This window comes from Lepus europaeus, unplaced genomic scaffold (genome assembly GCF_033115175.1).
Source record: "Lepus europaeus isolate LE1 unplaced genomic scaffold, mLepTim1.pri SCAFFOLD_3_1, whole genome shotgun sequence".
Lineage (NCBI taxonomy): Eukaryota > Metazoa > Chordata > Mammalia > Lagomorpha > Leporidae > Lepus > Lepus europaeus.
In genome coordinates this window covers 6,634,484-6,643,666 of record NW_026909276.1, presented here as the reverse complement: position 1 = coordinate 6,643,666, position 9,183 = coordinate 6,634,484, and the positions used below count along the sequence as shown (strand labels likewise).

Here is a 9,183-nt window from a genome sequence, read left to right as displayed (position 1 = left end):
TGGTGACTAGTGATATTGAGCATTTTTCACTTGCCTGTGGTTTCTAAAATTTTCTCTTTTGATAAGTGCCTGTAGAGCAGCTCACATTGGTTGTCCAGAGAACCAGCTATATCCTGTGCCTTCTTATGCAGTCAGAGTTTCCACAGTCTCAGCACACTGGGCTCCCACTGTCAATGGGTGCATAGGATTTGATCCACCTTGCTAGACTGTCTCATTCACAGAGAGGCAGAGACATTCCCAGAGCCTCGACAGTTTGAGCACTGAGAGATTGCGGGGACCTCAGTAATATGTGGGTGCACAGACTCTAGTCAATTTGCCCAGCCAGACTCAAAGTCAATGGGAAACATGGAGTTTTCCTTCTGTTAGAATCTCTGGATCACACACATGCACAATAGCCACCAACCAAATGCTTCCAATTCTCCCCATCAGTTGCAAGTTGCATGCATTCAAGCTGCTGCCACTGGTACTGTTAGAAGATGGCATCTTGTCTCAGCCAGGTGCTGAGCATGTGCACAAGAGCTTCTGCATCTTCTATTTCTGTCCAAAATGGTGCCCACCTTCTCTCAACTGATTATTGGGCACCATTGTTTAGTGAATGTAGTGAGAGAAACATGCCCCCCTTGTTTTTTACTGGGTCAGTGGGTACACTTTCCCCCTCAGAGCTCCAGGCCAGACTCACGTCAAAGTCTCCCTATGTCTATATCACCAGTGGTATGGGTTGCTGCAGTCTGATCTCACCTCACTCTCCAAAGCCGGTGCTTTCTACTCCTCTTGGCTGCTGGCATCCTGTTGTGTCTGTGTTCATGCTGCATGTCTGCATCTTCCACACAGATCCATGGCATTTCTCTCCTGTAGAATTTCCACCACAGTTTTCTCTAACTCTTCCTCAATAATGTGCTTCCAACATTTTTTGAAACTAGTTACCACTAGTATATGTGCTTCCCTATTCCACCATCTTGGAATCATCCAACATGCATGCTTTTTATGGAATTTTAGGTATATAAAATCTGGAGATACTCTATTGAAAAATGCTAACATGGCATCCCAAGAGTATCCCTGTATTAAGAGGAACATAGTTAATATCATTGAATTATTTTTCAATTGTTCATTTGTTAGTGACACATGATCTTTCTTTGGAATTCTGTAATTTATTTGGATAAAAATTCTTAAAATTATGTTATCTTTACTAACTTTATTTCTTTTTACAAAATCAGTAGCAAATGAATGTCTTCATGAAACCAAGTTGTGTTTAATCTTTACCAATTAATAAATTGTGAGTGCCCTTTCAAGAATGTCTTTCCAAAAACATTGTGAGGTGGAGAGTGGCAAGATGGCGGAATAGGAAGGGAGCACACTGATAGTCCGGGAAAGGACAGCTTAATAAAAGTGGAGATACTGCAGGTTCAAGGAAGTGTAGGGGAAAAAACAGCAGAGGAAACTCTTCCAGAACTAGTGATTCACAGTGGACCTGCGTGGAGAGCGTGGGAGCCCAAGTTCGGGACACCAGCGGCAGACTCAATGCACCAGCGCTGGAACACGAGGTGAGCCGAACCTCAATAGCTTGAGACACTGGCAGGCAAGCAGAAAGAGGAGACTAGAGGGAACGAGGCTTGAAACTCCGTGGGGAAAAGTTCACCAGGCTAACTAGAAGAGAGAGAGAGAGGAAAAAAAAGTGACCAATATGGACAGGAGTTTCTCTCATCTTGCTAATGCCTGGTCCCCATGACAGTCTGGTTTATGTAATCTCTGAACTGCAATTCTTCCTGTTCCTTCATGGGTCTGAAGACTCATTTCCTCCTTGAATGACTTTACATCCCTGTCGTCTGCTGAGAGTTGGGACAATATTGGATTGCTGGTGGAACCAAGCCCACCAAAAACTATAAATACATTCTTCCTGACCAATGACTTGACTGAGAAGGTGATGGAGGAGGCTCTGCATAAGAAGGCAGGTCTCATCTTTTCCTACATTCCACCTATTTTCCTACACATAAAGCATATTACCTGGATGTCCTGAAAGGAGCACCTGGTGTTCTGGGCTTTGGAGATCACAGTTGGCATCTACTCTCTTCACACAGCCTATGATGCTGCACCCCAGGGATTGAAAAAATGGTTTTCCAAAGGGCTTAGAGCCTGCACATCGAGGCATATATATCCTTCCAAAACTCATGGCTATCCTATAGAGGGTACCACTGAGTACAATTCAACATTAAGCATACCCAAGATATGGATAAAGTTGTGTCTGCAGTGAGAGAAGTTGAAGGTGTTCCTGTCACTTCTTTTTCTGCTAGGATTGATGAAGAGAAAAATAAGGATCAGCCTGGATTGTACAGAGAAGACTTTGATACAGGTGGTGGCTCAGCTCTCTCAAAACAGATAACTTTACCAGAGAACTGAAATTCTTTCACAGCAGAAGCCTTTGCTCTACATACTGGAATGGGTCAATCATGCACCCTGGATGAATCTGTTGCCCTGGCAACCATGATTGAGTGAATCAAAAGACACCTCAAACTAATTCATATTTACTTAGTAGCTCTTGGGGTAGGAAGGACCTTAGCATCATGAGTCAAAGCTTTGGCCCTGTGTGCTGGTTCTGAGAGCAGGGTGTGGAAGCAGACCTGTACCTCAACAGGTGGAATGTCCCATTATGATGGTCTGGATGCTACTTCCTAAGGAATAAATGCCATCCTCTGTGAACACAGTAATACTGAATGAGGCTTTCCTACTGACCTTTGTGATATTCTGGGTGCCCACTTGGAGAATAAGATCAATATTATCCTGTCAGAGACGGACAGGGATCTTCTTTGTGTGGTATAAGGCATACAGAAACATCAAGATGATACAACCTAGAGATTGCATCTCCACTCATGTGGATGTGTAACATAAGTCAGTGGAGTCGACATATCATTCTGGAAGAGTATCTTAAGATGCATGAGGATGCTTCAAAAAGTTCATGGACATGTTTATTTTGAGAAAACTGCATACATTAAAAAATTCACAAAATAAATAACTTTTAACTCCATTTTCTGCAAACCTTTTGAACTGCCCTTATATTATCTTTTCTAGTTTATCTGGTTCAACAAATGTTTTATTGTTCATAAGGAAATAACTGAACTACCATAATGAAAAACAAATATTAAGAAAGATCAACTAAAATCAGTTGACTAAAGATTCTTGGGAAGTAACCAAGTAATTCTCTCCTTAGTTTAATTATAGTTGGGATATGTTAACGTAGATGTCTCTGCCATTGGTTAGTTTTAAAATGTCCTTTAAAACTTGGAATTGAACACCTATTTTTAGGCAGTAGCCAGTTTGGGATGATATGGTCTGTCTCTGTGTCCATGTTCTGTAGATCCACCTAAATTCCAGTCTTTCACCTCAGTTTTAGAATCAACATGAGATTTATTGGGAGGAATTTTTAAAAATATGATTGGTATTCATATTACTATGTCTTTATTGCTTTTCATTTTATAAAAATAAACCAAATTATAACATTAGTCCAAGCCCTAATCCTTACCTTGGCCCTAGCCCTAGCCTTAGTCTTAGTCCTAGCCCTAACCCTAAACCTAATCCTAGATCTAAACCAATTCTGAAGCCTAATACTAGGTCTATCCCTAGACAAAGCATTAACCCTAAACTTGGCCCTCATCTTAACCATAACCTTACCTTAATTCTATACTTAGCCAAAATCCTAACTGTATCCTAACATGGTGCTTTAACCCAACCTAAACTCTAATCCTATCCCTAAAGTTAGCCTTAATAACTCAAGCATTAACCTTAATCCTAATATGAGCCCCACCTCTAACTGTAACACTAATACCAAAACTTAAACCTAACCCTGCCTTAACCCTAACCCTAACCCTGGCCTAAAACCTATCCATAGTACTAACTTTAACTATCACACTAGCTCTAACCATAGTCCTAACTCTGGCTCTAACTCTAAAATTTACCATAGAACTAAATATAACCCTAATCTTAAACTAATTTTAAATCTCACCCCAACACTAATCCTATCTTTCTGCTTTGGCCTAACCATAAAACAAACTAGCATTCAGTGTGAACTTAAACATAGTCCTGAAGCTAACTTTAATGCTATATCTAACACTAGCCTTAAACTAACTATCATGCTAACCAAAGACTAAGCCTCATCCTAATGATGATGACCCTAACTTCAACTACAACTTTATATTATATATAACCAGAGCTCTCTCTATATATTATATATAGATATATAACCATATACATTTATAACCATATATATATATTGTATATATTATATATATATAATGTATATAAAACCACAGCTCTAACTCTATCCCTAGCCCTACACCTAAACTCATCCCTAATCCTAGCTCTATCCCTAGGCCTAACAATAGTCAACCCTATCTATAACTGTAATCACAAATCTAATCCTAAATATAACACTAGTCCTAGACCTAATCCTTATTCTAACCCTAAAGCTAAACGTAACTCTATGTCTAGCCCTAACCCTAAGCCTAGCCCTAACCATAACCCTAACAATGGCTTTTAATCTAACCCAGAGCTAAGCCTAAACTTAACAGAACCCTAATCCTAAAACTAGCCCTGACTCTTGCCATAAGCCTAATACTAGCACCGACACTAAACATAAACCTAGCTCTAAATCTTACCCTAACCCCAACCCTAACAATAGCCTTAATAATAACGTTCATTCTAAACCTTAACACCAGTCCTAACTCTCATCCTAGTCCTAATAATAACCCTAATACTTATCCTATATCTAGCCCTACACTTACTTCTAACCCTAAATGACAGAATTTGCATTCACATGAACTGTGAGGATTTATATACACTTGAGTAACTGAAATGGTCAGAGAAACAGAAAGAGAGCCCAAGCCCTTTTGTGTTTGAATGGTGCCATCATTAGTCACCAATTTTGAAAACACCCCATTTTCAAGCAAATTGTTGTTAAAGTTCTAGGTGTCACTGTGGTGATACATATGGGGAGGCTTGTGGTTTAGGATGAGGAAAAATTGCAACTTGGCAAAAAAAATTCAGAAAACATCAGTTATTGAAGACATAGAATGGCCGGCGCCGTGGTTTAATAGGCTAATCCTCCGCCTTGCGGCGCCGGCACACCGGGTTCTAGTCCTGGTCGGGGCACCGGATTCTAACCCGGTTGCCCCTCTTCCAGGCCAGCTCTCTGCTATGGCCCGGGAAGGCAGTGGAGGATGGCCCAAGTGCTTGGGCCCTGCACCCACATGGGAGACAAGGAGAAGCATCTGGCTCCTGCCTTTGGATCAGCGCAGTGCGCCGGCCACAGCAGCCATTGGAGGGTGAACCAATGGCAAAGGAAGACCTTTCTCTCTGTCTCTCTCAGTCTCACTATCTACTCCGCCTGTCAAAAAAAAAAGACTAATAGAGACTTTATGAGTAACTGCAATGGATTGGCCCTCTAGTCCTAGTATAAAATTTGTAACAGGAGGAAAGCAAACAAAATGCTGAAAATGTATCATTTGAAACATAGTAAGTGAAAAAATAAATATAGAAGGCAGATCAAATGAATTTTATTGTCTACAGATAAAAAAAATGAGCTGAATGCCAACAGTGGCTGTGTTCTATGATGAAAGATAATATCTGAGTAGTACTTGTGGAAATAAACTGCATCCTCTCAGGAAGGCCTGGAAAAGTGATGCTCACAGTCAAGCATTTAGATGTAATGGGTAAAACACTCCACAGAAAAAGAAAACCTTGAATTTGATCCCAAGTCCAGCTCTAAATAACTCTTCAAACCACAAAAGAGAAAACAGGCATTTTGCATTTTTCCCCATCAGAATAGCAGCAAAATATGCAGTCATGGGAACAGAGAGGAAAGGGAGGACTGAGAAACAGTGAGCAAACCTAAATCTGTTTGTGATTTAATGGTGCTGTGATTTTGCACCTGTTCTCAAAACTGCCCATTTTAAAATAACTTTATCTTTTTATCTTCTTGTGGTGCATTGGCTTTGGGAAGTGGGTTGGCATGGGGACACAGTCACCTTGTGGGCTGCCTTAGATGCTAGAACTGAAGGCATCAAGATCGGCAATGGGGTCCAGCTCTGAGATTAGACCCGAGAACCCTGGGGCTGGCTGAGGTATCTCAGCTTCCAAACAGGTCCTGGAGGCTGGGGGTGCCTCATCTTGCCAGGCTCTGCTAGATTTCCCCAGGTGCCAAAGTCTGTGCTGTAGGACAGGGTGCTGATGCTTCCCTGCCCCCATTCCTGGCCTTCTCCTACCACTTGCCTCATAGCAAGCAGCGCTGGTTTCTTTAGTGAATTCACTGTTGTGTACATGGCGGTTTAATTTTCTGACTTTGTGTTGACTCTGAAACCAGATGCTGTGGAATTATATGGACTTATTATATTTATCCAGAGTAACTGAAATGCTGTTTGTAAAAATTCACCTGAGTATTTATTTTAAAGACATAATTCAAGGTTTAGATGGTTACATTTTTAGATGCTTAATTTTGGTAGCAACCACAATATTTTGACAAAACTATTTGTAGAAATTTCTTTCAACCATGAATTCATATAATATAAAACGTGTGTTGTGTTGATGTTATCATTTGCTGCTGACACTGTAAGTTCATGAAAACTGAGGAACTCAATAGCAAAACCTGCCCAATTCAGTAAGAGGTGGAGCTCACTTGTGCTTTTCATTCCTTCCCAGCAGATGTCTCCCAGACTTGTTTCCATTAAGCAAAAGATTCTTTTTTTGCTATGTTTTATGTTTTCAGGAGGGAATGCTGCTTTCATTTTATAACCATAATGCTCTTCACAAGTGCCAGTAATGGGAGGGTTGAATAAATGCTGAGATCCCTTTCAATGCCAGCTCAGTAAAGTAGAATAAACAGGAAATCAGATGTCATTTAAGGGATTTTTTTCCTAAATGTACAAGGTTTTATATATAATATATGTTATTATATTTATACAATTATATATTATATTATATTCATTTGTTATTAATATTATATAATATTTATTTTATTATATATATACATATATATATATAATAAAAGAACAAGCACTTGCCAAAAACAAATACAGTGCCAATCTTAAGTGATTTGGAGTGCTAGTTTATTGTGTTTTATATCTCAGCATATCAATTATATTCTTTTGTATGCATCAATATTACATAAGAATGTAAAATAGTCTTTACAAAAGAGAAGTAAATATAAGAAAAGTAAATATTACTAATATGTAGCAGTACATATTTATTATTTGCAAATGGTTCAAAGATTACAAGGCCCATTTTTTATGATTAAACTTTTATTTAATGAATATAAATTTCCAAAGTACAGCTTATGGGTTATAATGGCTTCCCCCCTCCCAAAACTTCCCTCCCACCCACAACCCTCCCCTTTCCTGCTCCCTCTCCCCTTCCAATCACATCAAGATTCATTTTCGATTCTCTTTATAAACAGAAGATCAGTTTAGTATATATTAGGTAAAGATTTCAACAGTTTGCCCCCATATAGCAACACAAAGTGAAAAGAAATACTGTTGGAGTACTAGTTATAGCATTAAATAAGAGTGTACAGCACATTAAAGACAGAGATCCTACATGATATTTTTTAAAAATTAATTAATTTTCTATGCCATTTCCAATTTAACACCAGTTGTTTTTTTTCATTTCCAATTATCTTTATATACAGAAGCTCGATTCAGTATATAATTAGTAAAGATCTCATCAGTTTGTACCCACGCAGAAACACAAACTGTAAAAATACTGTTTCAGTACTAGTTATAGCATCACTGCACATTGGACAACATATTAAGGACAAATCCCACATGGGATGTAAGTACACAGTGACTTCTGTTGCTGATTTAACAATTTGACACTCCTGTTCATGGCGTCAGTAATCTCCCTAGGCTCTAGTCATGAGTTGCCAGGGCTATGGAAGCCTTCAGAGTGGGCTGACTTTGATCTTATTCCGATAGGGTCATAGTCAAAGTGGAAGTTCTCTCCTCCCTTCAGAGAAAGGTACCTCCTTCTTTGATTACAAGGCCCATTATTAATAAGATAACAATACATGTGAATTATGACTTAGCAACATAGAGTATAAAGGAAGTTACATATTTATATTAAAAATACACGTGCAAATACATACCAGTCTCTCTCAAGTGCTCACCATACACTGCTTCAGAAGCAGGAGGCATGAAGCTGTAGCAGTTTGAGTATACACAACATACTGAAATCTCTCAAGCATAAAAACTGTACCTAAATTGCCATAATATTTTCTTTCTTCAAGTGTTTGGGTCTGAACTCAAAGAAAATAATGAACACCAATGATTTTCATTCTATGAAAATATAAACAGTTTAACAGTTGTAAAAATCTTGAAGAATATGGAGTTTATGAGAATGAGAAATGCATTTCATAAAAATGGCCATAGTGGATCTATTTCTTTGGGGCTGTATATTTTTTAATTTAAGATCTCTGTCTCTTTTTCTTCCCCCTCCGTCTTTGTAACTCTGCCTTTCGATTAAGTAAACCAATCTTTAAAAACAGTGCTGTACACTCTTATTTAATGCTATAACTAGTACTCCAACAGTATTTTTTTTCATTTTGTGTTGCTATATGGGGGCATATAAGCTGTACTTTGGAAATTTATATTCATTAAATAAAAGTTTAATAAAAAAACAGATGGACAGATGTGGCTGCACATACCCAAAAGAATAGATACACAAAGGGAGAATGTTGGATACATGTAGTCTCCAAGTGCAGGATTAGAATGATACTGAACAATCAGTGGTAGGATGACAGCTGCACTGCAGTTATTTTCAGATCAGTGGCAACCCTCAATTCCACAATCCAACTTGCAAAAGTTGGAATTTAGAATTCTCTTTTCCCACTCAAGGATTACCTGAGCCACACATACTGAAAAGGAACTAAGAAGGAGGATCTTCAAGCACATATAGTCATCATTCAATTTCAAAGTCAGAGCTTCAAATGCTAAGGTTAGTCTGAAAGATACCAGGCCCTTTTAGCTTCTTAGGGAACACACACTATATTTTTATTTTTTAAGAAATCTTTTATTTAATAAATATAAATTTCATAGGTACAACTTTTGGAATATAGCAATTCTTCCTCCCATACCCACCCTCCCAACCCCGGGTCATCCTACCTCCTACTGCCTCTCCTATCCCATTCATCATTAAGATTAATTT

At 38.7% G+C, this 9,183-nt stretch overlaps 1 pseudogene; it reads left to right on the top strand.

The window, feature by feature from the left end:
- Positions 1-384: 384 nt before the first annotated feature.
- LOC133755155 (NIF3-like protein 1) lies at positions 385-2,814 on the top strand (annotated as a pseudogene).
- Positions 2,815-9,183: the final 6,369 nt, after the last annotated feature.